Consider the following 16,392-nt stretch of genomic DNA (forward strand, 5'->3'; position numbering starts at 1 on the left):
ATCAAACTAAATAAAAATTCTTTACAAAGTAAGCAACAGCTCCCCATTAGCTACCCCAATCTATCCCTGGGTAATCTATATTCTAGATTCTCTCTCTGTGAGTTTGCTTATTATAATTAGTTCCTATCAGTGAAATCATACAATATTTGTCCTTTTATGCCTGACTTATTTCACTCAGTTTAATATCCTCAGGTTCATCCATGTTGTCACATACGTTAGGACTTTATTCCCTCTTACAGCTGATAATATTCCATCATATGTAAATACCACATTTCGTTTATCCATTCATTGATTGATGGACACTTGGGTTGCATTCATCTTTTGGAAATTGTGAATAATGCCACTATGAACATCAATGTGCAAATATCTGCTCAAGACCCTGCTTTCATTCTTCTGGGTTTATACCTTGTAGAGGGACTGCCAGGTCTTACGGTAATTTTATATTTAGCTTCCTGAGGAAATGTCAAACTGTCTTCCAGAACTGTTGCACCATTTTACATCCCCACCAGCAATGAATGAGTATTTCTATTTCTCCACATCCTCTGTTTTTTTAATACTAATTTTCTGTTTTTTTTTAATAGTTGCCATTCCAGTGGGTGTGGAATGATGTCTCATTGTGGTTTTGATTTGCATTTCCCTAATAGCTAGTGATGTTGATCATCACTTCATGTGCTTTTTAGTGATTTGTATATCACCTTTGGAGAAATGTCTCATCCAATATTTGCCAATTTTTAAATCAGGTTGTTTATCTTTTATTTGTTGAGTTGTAGGATTTCTTTATTTATTCCGGATATTAAACCCTCATCAGATGTGTGGTTTCCAAATATTTTTGCCCATTGAGTAGGTCGTCTTTTCACTTTTGTGACAAAGTCCTTTGAAGTGCAAAAGTTTTTAATTTTGATGAGGTCCCATTTATCTATTTTTTTCCTTTGTAGATTGTGCTTTGGGAGTAAAGTCTAAGAAACCATTGCCTAACACAAGATCCTGAAGATACTTCTCTACATTTCACTCTAAGAGTTTTATAGTACTGGCTCTTATATTTAGGTCTTTAATCAATTTTGAGTTAATTGTGTATATGGTGTGACACAGGGTCCTCTTTCTTTCTTTTGCATATGGATATCCAGTTCTCCAAACATCATTTTATGAAATGCCTATTCCTTCCCAATTGAGTGAACTTGGGAATGTTGTCAAAAATCAAGGCCATACAGAATGGTGTAGACTTTCTGGAGGACAGTGTGGTGGTTCCACAAGAAGCTAAGTATGTGGGTGCCATAAGGTCCTGCAACTTCATTAGGGGACACATACTTGGAAGATCTGAGAGCAAGGATATGAATACACATTTGCACACTGGTGTTTATGGAGGAAGTATACATGATTTGCAATGGGTGGAGGTAGCCCAAGGGTACATTGACTGAAGAACAGAATGGTAAACTGTGGTGTGTGCACACAATGCAATATTTAGCAACGGCGAGGAGTGAAGCTGTGAGACACGCAAAACGTGACACACAATGCAACGAGATGAGTGGATACCATAGATAGCATTTTGAGTGAACTACACCGGAAACAAAGGCAAACACTATAATGCCTCACCAATATGGACTAACTACAATGTGTAAACTCATAATTGAATCTTAGAGCACAGCTTATTAGGGGAACACTTATTGAAATGGTCCCTAGATTGCAAGATCTTAGAGCAGTTACAGCTATTCCTGAATTGTAATGGTTATCTCCAGATTCAGAAATGCTAATCCCTTTGTGTATAACCTGATCGATCCCTGGAATGTTGGGTATCTGTGTGATACCTGAAACTCAGAGCTAGAGCTTGGTAGATATGAATGTCAGTATTAGTGCATATACCAACTGTTAAAAAAGCTGAAAAAGAGTCCAGACTTCAATTAGAGATATGAATGAAGCAGATCTGGTTAGGACTAGGGCAAATCAGGCCAAAAGGTAAAGGATGATACTGACTGTGTTTTAAAACTTCAACTTCCATGTGAGACCAAGGGAAGAGATGTTTATTTGGTGCAGGATCTATATTTCCTAAATAACTTAACTCATACAGTTTGTTCAAATACCATAATTACATGGAACTTTTAATAGGAAGTGAGACTTAGTAGGTTTGTACAAGTTAGCGTGAAATAGTGACACATCCCAAAGTAATTTGGGCAGAGAATAAAAATATATATACAGGGGCCCCCTGAGGAGCTGGGGGAAAATGCGGAGGTGTTGGACTTCCTCACCTAGATTGTTGCTGATGTTCTCACAAACATTGAGGACTAGCAGTTTGGTATACTGAGCCCTCTTTCTTGGAGCTTGCCCTCATTGAGCTTGTTACTGCAAAGGAGAGGCTAAACCTGCTTGTAATTGTGCCTAAGGATCTTCCCCTGAGTGCCTCTTTGTTGCTCAGATGTGGCCCTCTTTCTCTAGCCACGCCAACTCGGCAGGTGAATTCATTGCCTTCCCCTCTATGTGGGACCTGACTCTCAGGAGTGTAAATCTCCCTGGCATCATAGAATATGACTCTCAAGGATGAGTCTGAACCCAACACTGTGGGATTGAGAACATCTTCTTGACCAAAAGGGGGATGTGAAATGAAATGAAATAAAGTTTAAGTGGCTGAGAGATTCCAGATGGAGTTGAGAGGTCACTTGGGTGGGTACTCTTACGTACTATATAGATAATCCTTGTTAGGTTTTAATGTACTGGAATAGCTAGAAGTAAATACCTGAAAGTATCAAACTGCAACCAAGTTGCCTTGACTCTTGAAGACAATTGTATCGCAATGTAGCTCACAAGTGGTGACAGTATGATTGTGAAAGCCTTGTGGATCACACTCCCTTTATCCAGTGTATGGATGGATGAGTAGAAAATTGGGGACAAAAAACAAATGAAAAATAGGGTGGGGGGATGATTTGGGTGTTCTTTTTTACTTTTATTTTGTATTCTTATTTTCACTTTTTCTGGTATAAAGAAAATGTTCAAAAAAAATAGATTGGTGTGGTGAATGCACAACTATATCATGGTACCATGATTGCACACCACAGATGATTGTATGATATGTGAATATATCTCAATAAAACGGAATTAAAAAAATCAAGGCCATAGATGTGAGGGTCTATTTCTGAACTCTCAATTCAATTCCATTGGTCAATATATCTATCACTGTGCCCGTACCATGCCATTTTGAGCACTGTACCTCTGTAATATACCTCAGTCAAGAAGTGTGAATCCTCCAACTTCATTCTTCTTTTTCAGGATATTTTTGGTTATCAGGTGGCCCTTTACCCTTCCAAATAAACTTGATAATTGGATTTTCCATTTCTGTGAGGTAGGCTGTTAGAATATTGATTGGGATTACATTGAATCTGTAAATTATTTTGAATAGAATTGACAACTTATTGATATTTAGTCTTCCAATCCATGAACATGAAACATCCTTCCATTTATTTGGGTTTTCTTTGATTTCTTTTAGCAGTGTTTTGTAGTTTTCTGAGTGCAAGTCTTTTACATCCTTAGTTAAATTTATTCCTAGTTGTATGGTTTTTGCAACTGTTCCTGTAAGTTTGAATTTCTTTCAAAATAAAATTTAAAAAAAAAATTTATTCCTAGATATTTGATTCTTTTAGTTGCTATTTTAAATAGAATTATTTTATTGCTTTCTTGCTAAAATTGTTCATTAGTCTATAGAAACATTACTGATTTTTGCATGTTGATCTTAATCCCACCACTTTGCTGAACTTGTTTATTAGCTCTAATAGCTTTGTTGTCAATTTTTTGGGAGTTTCAAAATATAGACCATGTCATCTGCAAACAGTCAAAGTTTTAATTCTTCCTTTTCAATTTAGATGCCTTTTATTCCTTTTTCTTGCCTAATTACTCTAGCTAGAATTCCTCTTGTTCCAGATCTTAGAGGGAAAGCTTTCAGTCTTTCACCATTGCGTATGATATTAGCTGTGGGTTCTTCATATATGCCTTTTATCATGTTGAGGTATTTTCCTTCTATTCCTATTTTTCTAAGTGTTTATATCAAGAATGGGTGCTTGATTTTGTCAAATTAACATTTTCTGTATTTATCTAGATGATCATGTGGTTTTCCCCTTTGTCTTGTTGAGGTAATATATTACATTAATTGATTTTGTTATGTTGAACCATCCTTGCATATGTGAGATGAAACCCACTTGATCATTGTTTTTAATTCTTTTGCTGTACTGTTTGATTCTATTTGCACATATTTTCTTGAGGATTTCTGCATCTCTATTCATATGAGAAATTGGTCTGTAATTTTCTTTTCTTAAAATATCTTTATCTGGCTTTGGTATTAGGGTGACATTGGCCTCATAGAATCAGTTAAGTCACATTCCCTCCTCTTCAGTTTTTTGGAAGAGTTTGAGCAGGATTGGTAATAATTCTTTTTGGAATAATTGGTAGAATTTACCTGCTCCTAGGCCTTTTTTATTGGGAAGTTTTTAATGACTGATTCAATCTCTTTACTTGCAATTTATCTGTTGAAATCTATTTCTTGTAGAGCCAGTGTAGGATTTTTGTGTCTTTCTAGGAATTTGTCCATTTAATCTAGGTTGTCTGATTTATTGGCTTACCATTGTTCATAATATCCTATTATGTTCCTTTTTATTTCTGTGGATCAGTAGTAACTTCTCCTCTCCCATTTCTGATTTTATGAGTCTTTTCTCTTTTCTTCACTGTCAGTCTAGCTAAGTGTTTGTCAATTTTATTGATCTTTTCAAAGAAACCAACTTTTGGTTTTATTAATTCTCTATATTGTTTCTTGTTCTTAATATCATTTATTTGTGCTCTAATCATTGTTATTTCTTTTCTTCTGCTTGCTTTGTGATTAATTTGCTGTTCTTTTTCTAATTTCATAAGATGTGCAGTTAGGTCTTTTATTTTAGCTCTTCTTTTGTAATGTAAGCATTTTGGGCTATAAATTTCCCTCTTAGCACTCTCTTCACTGCATTCCATATGTTTTTATATGTTGTCATTTGTGTTCACCTCAAGATATTTACTGATTTCCATAGCAATTTCTTCTTTGACCCACTGATTGTTTTAAAGAGTGTTATTTATCTTTCATGTATTTGTGGATTTTCCCATTCTCTGCCTGTTATTGATTTCCAGCTTCTTTGCATTACAGTCAGAGAAAATGCCTTGTATGATTTCAATCTTTCTAATATTATTGAGACTTGTTTTGTGACCCAAAATGTGGTCTATCCTGGAGAACGGCCCTTGTGCACTTGAGAAGAATGTATATCATACTGTTTGGGGTTGCAAGGTTTTGTATATGTCTGTTAGGTCTAGTTCATTTATCATATTATTAAAGTTCTCTGTTTCCCTATTGATCTTTCATCTAGATGTTCTATCTATTGATGAGAGTGGTGTACTAAAGTCTCCAACTATTATTGTAGAGGTGTCTGTTTCTCCCTTCAGTTTTTCAGTGTTTGACTCATGTATTTTGGGGCAACATGGTTAGTTGCTTAAATATTTATGAAGTTATTTCTTCTTTGTGAATTTCCCCTTCTATTAATATACAGGGTCCTGCTTTGGCTCTTTTAACACCTTTTGACTTCAAGTCTATTTTGTCCGATTTTGGTATAGCTACCCCAGCTCTTTTCTGGTTACTATTTGCATGGAATATCTTTTTCCATCCTTACATTTTCAATCTATTTGTGTCTTTTTTTAAGGTGAGTCTCTTATAAACAACATGTAATTGGATCATGCTTTTCTGTCCATTCTGCCAACCTGTGTCTTTTGATTTGGGAGTTTAATCCATTAACATTCAGTGTTATTACTGTAAAGGCAGTACTTACTGCAGCTATTTTGTCCTTTGATTTTGATATGTTATATCTTTATTTGTCTCTCTTTTCCTTTATTGCAACTTCCTTTTCTGTACAGTTGATATTTTGTGATGTATCTGATTGATCTCTTTCTCATTTCAGTTTCTGTATATTTGTAAAATACTTTCTTTGTGGTAATCCTAGGGTTTATATCACACAACCTACATCTTTAACCTAATAATTTGAAAGGATACCAACTTAGCTTCAAAGCATACACATTTGTTCCTATATCCTTCCATTTCCCCTCATTATGTTGTTTTTGTCCCACTTTACCACTTTATATTTTGCATGTCTGTTATCAAGAAATAGGCTTTTTACTTGTTCAATTGTATTCTGATTCTTACATAAATTAAAGAGTAGACTTGTATATTGAGATTACAGTACTATTGGGTTTTTCATTTACCCTTTTATTCATATATAAATCTTGGTCATCTCTTATCAATGTCCTGTAATGGTTTCTGACTTACACCAAGTCACATTTTCTGGAACTCCTTGATTAGAAATTTATAATTACTTTATTTTTAACTGGGAGGTTAGTTCAATGTGAACTTTTTTTCTACTTACCTTCTTTGGCTACTTATGGAAATTTTGGTTTAGGATTTATTCCTGTGATTACTTCTTATCACAGTCTTCTGCTAAAGTATCACCAGATTTCAATATCTTTAAAACTTTCTCTCTATTTAACAAAGGGAGTAGAAACTTAGCCAAAATAAAGTGATGGGATACTACATAGAGCATCCTTATGCTGAAAGTATGACCCCTCTGTGGAAAAGTTCTCATCAAAAGTAATGTTTTTAGTTTTTACTTTTAAAGAGGGGTGTTCTGGTTTGCTAATGCTGCTGTTATCCAAAATAAAAGAAATGGATAGGCTTTTATAAAAAGTGGTTTATTTGGTTATAAAATTACAGTCTTAAGGCCATAAAGTATTCAAGGTAAGGCATCAACAATAGGGTACTGTATAAGCTAGGGTTCTCTAGAGAAACAGAATCAATGGGCAATATCTATAAATATAAGATTTATAAAAGTGTCTCACGCAACTGTGGGTATGCACGAGTCCAAATTCCATAGGGCAGGCAGCAAACTGGCAACTCCAATGAAGATGTTCAATGAACTCTTCAGGAAACGAACTGGCAACCTCAAGGAACTCCTCAGGAAATGAACTGCCAACTTTGACAGACTCCTCAGGAAACGTTTCTCTGGTCAGCCAAAGAAGAAGTGAAGGTCCTCTATCTGTCTCGCTTAAAAGTCTTCAACTGATTGGATTAAATCCAGCTGACTGCATTCTCTCATTGTGGAAGACATGCCCTTCATTGACATCATCAGTCACAGCTGCAGCCAATTGATGATTTAATAAACCAGCCACAAATGTCTTCACAGCAACGGTTGGGCCAGTGCTTACTTGACCAGACACCTGCGCACCATCAGCTGGCCAAGTTGACACATGAACCTAACCATCAGGTACCTTCACTGAGGATGGCCATTGGTGTCCAGAAAACCTCTGTTAGCTTGGAAGTCACGTGGCTGGCGTCTACTTGCTCCCAGGTTGTGTTTCAAAATGGCGTTCTCCAAAATGTTGCTCTTGGGGTGTTTTGTCCTCTCTTAGCTGCAGCTGCTCTTCAAAATGTCACTCTCAGTTACTTTGAGGTCCCTCTGTTTGTGAGCTCTTTTTATAAGACTCCAGTTAACTAGTCAAGACCCATCCTGAATAGGCAGGGCCACATTTCCATGGAAACATTCCATCAAGAGGTCACACCCTAACCAAAGGTGTCACTCACAATTGGGTGGGTCACATCTCCATGAAACACTCAATCAGAAGGTTCTAACCTAATCAACACTAATACATCTGCCCCCACAAGATTGCATTAAAGAATATGGCTTTTTCTGGGGGCATAATATATACAAACAAGCACAAGGGGGGGATGGGAAAAAGAAGTTAGACAAAAACAACAAACCCATTTCTTATTTTTTCAAATGAGGACCTAAGTGGGCTACTCTTCTCTTATAAAGCTGCCCAAGCAATACTCATTGACATCAATTTCTGTAAATCACATTAGTGGGAAGAAAACTTCAGAAATTCTGAAAAGGCTCAGCCTAGCACAATGATGAACAAACATATCACAGCTCCTCATCAAGTATTTAGTTTAATCCTTTCCACACCACATCAGGATACAATAATGTAGGACTATTGCTTGATGATGATTATTTTTGCTATTTATGGTAATCATGCCTCCTGATTCTAACATCCTAAAATAATCTTCTGTATTTACAAATAAGCTGACCACTATTAATTTCGCTTCACTTTTTAGGGAGAATTTTATTTCTGACCAATGACAAGTAGGGAACAAGTGTTCTCGCTTTAGAAAGCACACCCAACCATATTAAGTTTTCAGCGTAGCCTTGACAGAGGCACCCTCTGGTGGCCGCCTTCCTGAAGTGCAGATTCTGGTTTGGATTGGCTGTGGGTTTTCTGTTGTTACTTTCCTTATTTTGTTTGAAGTTTGACTGGTTCTCTTTAAAAGGCACAATCTAGAAATCTGAAGTTTTGAAGTGACAGAAAACACCATACTGCATCATATTTTAAGTTGCAGAATGTACTTTAAAATAATCTTTTAACTTTCCACACTACACAGTAGCATGTACAAAGTATACAGGAGATTGTAAACATGCTAAAATTTAAACAGAAGAAAAAACTAGTCATCATTAAGAGACTTAAAAAATTAAAAGGCATTATCTGGTTATGTTTTCTGAAGATCAACTACTGTAAAAAAAAAAAAAAAAAAAAAAAAAAAAAAAAAAAAACTCTCTTCTCCAGGGTGAAAGCAGCAGTTCACAGCTCTCTAATCCTCCAAGGTAATTACAATCAGCCCTAGGAACTACCTGAAGGTAAACAGTCCTTTATCTTAACCAGATACTACAGGAAAAAAGGAACAGTAAGAAACATCCTCCACAGTTTCCCTGAGCATATGCCACAAATTCATCAGATAATTTCCAAAACAGTCCTCAAAGAACACTTAGATACTTTTTACTTTATTCTCTCCACTTTATATCCTTGTTGAGCATATGTTAGGAACAGTACTCATTACTGATTGCCTAATTTTATTTTCCCAATGAATTATAAATATAACAGGGAAAAGATTATTATTTTTAAAGCTGGCTGCAGTTTAAGGCTTGGAGGGAGTAGCATCCCTTTTAGGGCGAGAAATGCCACCTATTCATTTAACTATCTTTTGAGTACGCAAGGATAGAACTGAGAGCTAATCTGGATAGTAGGATATGAACAAAGAAAGGGCAGAATAGTTCTGCATATGAATATGTTAGAAACATTAGAATTTTCTGCTAATGCCCTAAAGAGGAGAAAGAGCATGGCGGCCTGGAGTTGAGTTATATAAACTGTTCCCATCCCATTCTCTAGTGAACCGAGTGCTAGGCAATACAGGGGTCCCAGTACAATTGACTGGCAATGTTTACAGTCCTTAACCCACATATTCTTGGAACACACCCATCTACAATCAAGAACTGAAGAACTAAAGCAGTAATGAGGAGGGGAGGAGGAAAGGACCTTTCCGTTTTGTGAAGAAGTGACCTATTGTCACTTAAAGCCATGAAGAGAGTGACCAAGTGAGTTTTACTATGCACCAAGCACAGTGCCAGGTGTTCATGGCTATATAAACCTTCAACTCTCTAAGGTGAAAATGCCTATTTTATAGATGAAGAACTTGAGAATTAGCAAAATTCTGTAATTTGCCTGAAGATTTCCAGCCAGTAAGTAATAAATCAGGATTCGAATATAAATGTACCTAATTCTAATGCCAGTGCTCTTTCCAATGCACCAAGTTACCTCATTCATTTATTCAGTAAATATTTATCAAGTGCCTATTACATGCCAGGCACTAAGACAGACAGGCATTGTCTGTCTTCTTTACTTACCAGCAGTAAAGAAGACAGATAATGTTCCTACCCTTCTAAAACTTATATTCTAGTTGGGGGACCCACACAATATGCAAGGAAATAATACATAAACAACGTACTTAGGGGTGGTGATTAGTACCATGAAGGTTAAGTAGGTAACAGTCATGCAAATATCTGGGGGCCAAGGGCTTCAAGCAGAGGAAAAAGCAAGAACAAAGGCCCTGACATGTTTGAGGAGAATAGAAAAGAGTCCAATGTGGCAAAGACATAAGGAGAATGTACGAGATAAGTTTAATAGGAACAAAATTATTTTAATATTTGTAGACCATGGTAACAAGATTGTTTTTTACTCTTAGTTCAGTAAAAACCCATTAAGGATTTTAAATAGGGCAAGACATTATCTGATTGACTATTTTATATGGTGACTGGCTGAAGAATGAACTCCATGGGAATCAGAGTGGAAGCAAGAGATCAGTTTAAAAGCTAATGCAATTGGGGTGATGAATGCACAACTATATGATGGTACTGTCAACAGTTGATTGTACACCATGGATGATTGTATGGTATGTGAATATATTTCAATAAAACTGAATTTAAAAAAAAAAAAAGCTAATGCAGTAATCTATGTACAGAAAATGGTAACTGGTGCCAGTGACAGCTGGATAGTTAGGAAAAAAAATACTCAATATAATCCTTTAGCTAGAAAATGTGTAGTATAGTCTTCAGTACCCAGAAAAAACGTTTATCGTGATCACAACACTCAAACAGCCTTCAGTTATTTTTAAGCCTAAAAGCCCTTGCTGAAATAGCTTGCTATTGACCTAATCTCAACAGTTTTACTCTCTGTTTCTAGAAAAGCCATATATGGTCTGATAATCAGTACTTTCCTCTCCTTGAAAACAAGATCAAAGCCTGAATGAGAGGAGGACTTCTAATATAACAGGATACACTGACCAAACAGCTTTTCCCCTTTTCTTTTTTCTTTTTTCTTTTTTCCCCATTCTGCTTTCTTCTGGATCCTGGCCATTTCCTTGTCTGTTGGGATTATAAAAGCCCAAATCACCCATCTCACTCCCTCCAAAAACTTTTCCTCCAGTTCCTTAAATGTGCACTTGTAATAAAACTCACCTTCTCACCAAGACAAAGAGATTTATTTCTCTGTTTGATGTGGGATCAGCTGGGCCTAACTGTTGAAGATCATGTTACCTGACAGTAACCCGCAGGGGCAAGGGTAAAAGCCAAGAGATTAGTTTGGAGGCTACCACAGCAATCTGTTTTGGAGATAATAGTGTCTTGAACTACATCAGTTCCCAAACAGGAGTGATTTTACCCACCAAAGGATATTTGACAATGTCTGGAGAAATTTTGGGTTGTCACAACTCGGGGATTGTTCCTGGCATCTAGTGGATAGTAGCCACCATATATTTATTTAGAGGCTGCTAAACATCTTACCATGCACAAGACAGCCCCCAACAACAATGAATTATCCAGCCCATAATTTCAATGCTGCAAAGACTCAAAAACCCAGAACAACACAAGAGCTGGAGAACCAAACCCAAAACAGAGTTGGAGAATTTGGGATACATTTTAGAGGTAGAGTTGACAGGACATGATAACAGCTTTACAGGGTTTAAATAAAGTATAATTGCTAGGTGTTTGGCCTGAACAACTGGTGCACGGTGTTGTCATTTACCAAAATGGTGAAGATTTGAGGAAAAATGAGATTGGGAGGAAAATGGAGTGCAATCAAGTATTCAATTAGAGACAGTAAGTTCAAGATGACTTTCAGACATCCACAGGTAAATATGTAAAGTAGGCCATTAGATACAGAAATTTTGAATTCATAAGAAAAATCTGGGCCAAAAGTATAATGTCATTGCTATCAGCATTTAAATAGTATTTAAATACATAGAATTGAGTGAAATCACATAAGAAGAGAAGTTGAAGAGATGACAGGAGATGAAAAAGGAAAGGAGGAGAACAAAAGGGAAGGCAAGAGGAAAAACTTAGGAGTAAACCTTGAGGCACTCTGTGATGGTTTGAAGCTGTTATATACTGCAGAAAAGATCATGTTCTTAAATTTAATGCATACCCGTGGGTGTGGACCCATCGTAAGTAGGATCTTTTGGTTAGTAGGATCTTAACATAAGATGTGACCCACCTCATTCAATGTGGACTCTTATGGAGTCCTTTATAAGAGGATAAAAGACAGAGAGAAGACACAGAAAAAAGCCCCAGAGAAGCTGAGAGAGGAAGCCACTGAAGCAAGATGCCAGAAGCAATGAAACCCAGGAGAGAAGGGAGAGACCAGCAGACGTCACCATGTACCCGGCCATGTGACAGAGGAGCTAAAGATCCCTGATAGCCAATCTTTGGGGAGAAAGCATTGCCTGTTGATGCCTTGATTTGGATGTTTTCAGGGCCTTAGAACTGTAAGCTTGTAAGTGAAGTTAATAAATCCCCCTTATAAAAGACAACCCATTTCTGGTATATTGCATTTCATCAGCTTTAGCAAACTAAAACACACACTAACTTTTCTAAGACATGAAAGAAGACTAAAAGGAGACACCAGGGAAGTAACAGAAAAACCAAAAGAATGGTGTCTTGGAAGACAAAAGAGAAAAGTATTTCAAGAAAGAGGCAGTGGTTAATGATACAAATGTTACCAAACAGCTGAGTAAGATGAAGACTAAATAGTGTCCATTAGCTCATTAGTGATGTTAAGCAAGAGCAGATTCAGCAGTGGCAGGAATTATAGCTATTTTGAAATGAGAGAATGGGAGGTGAAGAAAAAGAGATAATGTAAACAATTCATGTGAAAAAGAACCAAAAAATAAGAGAGTTACGGGATGGAGATGTACTCAAGAGTATTTTGTTTCTTAATGTGGAGCCAGCTGATACACTAAAGAAAATGATCTAGAAAAATGAATCACATGCTGACATTCCATTTGACTTCAAAACTACATCTTTTCCAGATTATTACTACAAAATTGAAAGAAACTACCCAATTAACAGTATTGACTCTGAAACTACATAAATTCCCAACACTTTTCTGGAACCTTGTCTAAACAGCCATACCCTCATCCAAACAGGACTGAAGTCACGAAAGAATCCTTATGCTAGTCTGCAGCTCTGATCCCTCTCCCTCAGCATCCCCTTTGTTGCCCATTTGCAGGACATTCTTTCCCATTTTAAAAACTCACACCCAAGTTTTTTTTAATTATCCATAAATGTGAAATACTAATGATGCATTGAAATTTTTTTCTGTATTAGCAGAGTTCAATGTTATCATACCCTGTCAAGCTCAACACTGTTGCATGTGGAAATACAACTATATCCAGCATTTGTAAGGACATTAATACTGAACTCCATTACCTATGACCAAGGACCAACCTGCTCTGCCAAGAAATATGAAAATATTTTCTTGATTAGTAAACACCTATATGGTTTCATTTTATTCAGTAGAATTTTAGACACAATCCATTCACTGGCTGTTCTTCTGGCACTCACCAAACTACCTCATAGAAAAGTAGCTCTACTGCAGGAATCCAAGCATATGCCCTAATTTCCTCTGGAGTAGTACAAACTGGTCAACAATCTTAAATAATTTTGTAAATTTATACAGTATCAAGTCAGTTTAGCCCATTTTTTTATCTAACACATGCAAGGTACTGTGCTTTGTGCACAGAGATTACAAAAGCGAGCAAGACTTGAAATCCTTAAAATCTAATATCTCAAAACAGGAACACAGCAATAGCATCAGTTAAAGTAGAACAAAATAAGAAAAAGGTTTCAGGGAAAGGAAGGACTGACTCAAATTAGCTGAAGAAAGAAAGACTTAATGAAGTTAGTAGCAAAAAAGGATGAGTAGAACGTTGACAGAGATGAAGGAAAGGATTCCAAAATACCACGAAAAAAGGCAGAGAAAAAGATGAAAGTGCAAAGGTTTTTTCCTAAATCTCCTGAAAAAACTTATATTTTACCTGCGTCACATTATATGGTGATTAGGCACTTGCTATATTTCCCACGAGAATGTAAGAAGGGATTCTGTCTTATTCACTTTTGTACATAAGCACTTAGTGCAATGCCTGGCTCAGCAGAACTTAGGTTTAGGCTTAGTGTTTAGGAAATACTGGCTGTCATTTCCAGTTATAAATTAACTTAATTTACTAAATCAAGCTATCACTATAAATAATTGCAATCATGTGCTTCCAATCCTTTTGATGACATGATTATCTGTGGTTTAAAAAAAAAAAAAAAAAAAAAAAGTAAAATAAAATAAAATAATAAAAGATTTCCAGTCTGCCTTATCCTTTCATTGTCATCAGGTCATATCAGACTAGGCTTCACAAACAAATAGTACCTTGGGAACTGGGTAATTCCACAGCTTCCCATATCCATTATGATGAGGTGGTAGGAGGGGATACAGCACATTACCTGGCTTGAGAAACACTAGAAAATTCAGAAATCACACAAACCACTACAGCTTTACACCAAGATTCCTCTAAACCATAGATTCTTGCCCTGGGTCTACACAGTTGGGCTTTCGGGAGACCCATGAAGCCCCTGAAGTTGCCTGATCATGCGTTGTGTTCATGGGCATATGTGCATTTTTCTGAGGAGGTGGTACATGGTTTTCATCAGATTCTCAAAATGGCCCTATAAACCAAAGAAGCTTAAACTAAAACCAATGAGGAAAATCAAGGAGTGTCTAGACCTACAAGTCTCAGAAATACCACTTGTATTTCATAAAACATTTTAATGAATCTTGCTATCCTAAGTCATTTCAGAAAAATAAGTTAGCTCATTATTTTTTGCTGATGTCTTCTAGTTTTGGAATGGTTTAGAAATCATTTTCCCTGAACTATTATAGTACATATTTCCTGACACCCAACTCCATAATTACATTATCATAAGTCTTCTTTCAGACTTAAAAATTCTCATCTAAGAAATTACTCAGCCTTCTTAATACCCCTTGTTTATTTGGGTCTGATCCCACTGACTGCTCAGTGTGCTAGCTAGGGCACATCCCATTCCAGTCTGGGGTTGGAAGTATGTCTACAACAGGCAATTGGCCTACTATTAGGTCCCTGAATCACTTGCTACCCAGACAGGAGCAAACAGTGATTCAATTCAATTCAAATGAGCTATCGATTAACACCATATTCTAAGCCAGAGACAGAACACAGGTCTCCTCACCTAAAGTCAGGAACAAGAGTGGCATAAAATTTAACTCTGTCTCCACCAAAAAAAAAATTAAAGGAAGCCCCTCCCTCTGCACATTCCTTGAAAAATAATGCTCAGGAGAAAAGGTGACTACCCAGTGTCATGGGCCTCTTCCCCTACAATGAGGTCCTTCGGCATGTATGTTCCCCCCACCAAAATGTCAGCCCCATGAGAGCAGGGATTTTTGTCCCTTCCCTTTGCTTTATCCCCAGTGACTGAAACTGCACCAGAGGAATACCTAGTGATTATATGTTAAATGATTGGCAAAGGAATTGACTGAATAAAAGAATGAATGGATTTGTCTATAAAAGCCTTAAGAATGCTTCCCTTCCACGTACTTCAGCACTTATGTACAGTTGCTTCTCTCAAAATCACAAGGAAAAACATCCTTTTACCATGCTATTCTCTATCTCATCAATCATACTTATTCTTTAAGTCAAACTAAAGTCCCAACTCTTCTCTGAAGTCTTCCATGACTTCAGCCTTGCTCCAACTTCCTATGGTTTATACCCATAGTATTCATTCATCCACATGCAGTGACCATCTGGCGTTTTGCAATGTTAAAGAATAGAGGACACTGAAGAAATATAAGACAAGACCCCAGGAACTCGCCATCTAATTCAGCAGAAACATAAAAACAATTGTAAAACTATGAATATCTACATAAGCTAATATCTGATCAAGTGCCAAAATGAGTAATACAGGCAAAAAATGCTACAGATAATTGATTATGTAAGTGAATTGAACAGTTAAAGAAAAGCTTTTGGGAAAGTCTAGTCATCTCAGTCAACTTGCAATCAACAAACACTCTGTACCCTAAAACAAGTCAAACATAAGACAGCCTTCCGTGTGAAATCCTGGCAGGACACAGATTTATCATTGATTTGGTCTCAGAAATTGTTGAACAGACCCCCACCTTCCCCTATAAAGACATCACTTAAAAGAGGTAACATAGAAGAATATGTAATATGGTTGACTGTAAATGTTTGGAAGTGGATAGAGGTTATGGTAGCACATTATACTTAGTATAATTAACAACGATGATATGTGGGTACAATTGTGATTAAAAGGGAAAGTCTGGAGTCATGTATGTCACTGGAAGCAAAACCAGAGAATGAAACATGGGACTGTATAACATAGTGAATCTTCTTGAGGGTAAAAATGTTTTACAATTGATTGTGGTGATAAATGCACAATTCTGTAAATTTACTAGAAGACATGGATTGTAAACTTTAGTTGGATTGTATGGTATGTGATTTTATCTTAATGAAACTGCTTTAAAAACAAAAAAAAAAACGAGGTGTCATCCACACCACAAAAATTCCAGGTGAAGCACACAGACCTGGAAACCCACGGGCAGCACTTAACTGGTCTTTTGTGAAAGAGACCTCAGTATGCCCTCTGTGTT

This window comes from Choloepus didactylus, chromosome 3 (assembly GCF_015220235.1).
Source record: "Choloepus didactylus isolate mChoDid1 chromosome 3, mChoDid1.pri, whole genome shotgun sequence".
Classification (NCBI taxonomy): domain Eukaryota; kingdom Metazoa; phylum Chordata; class Mammalia; order Pilosa; family Megalonychidae; genus Choloepus; species Choloepus didactylus.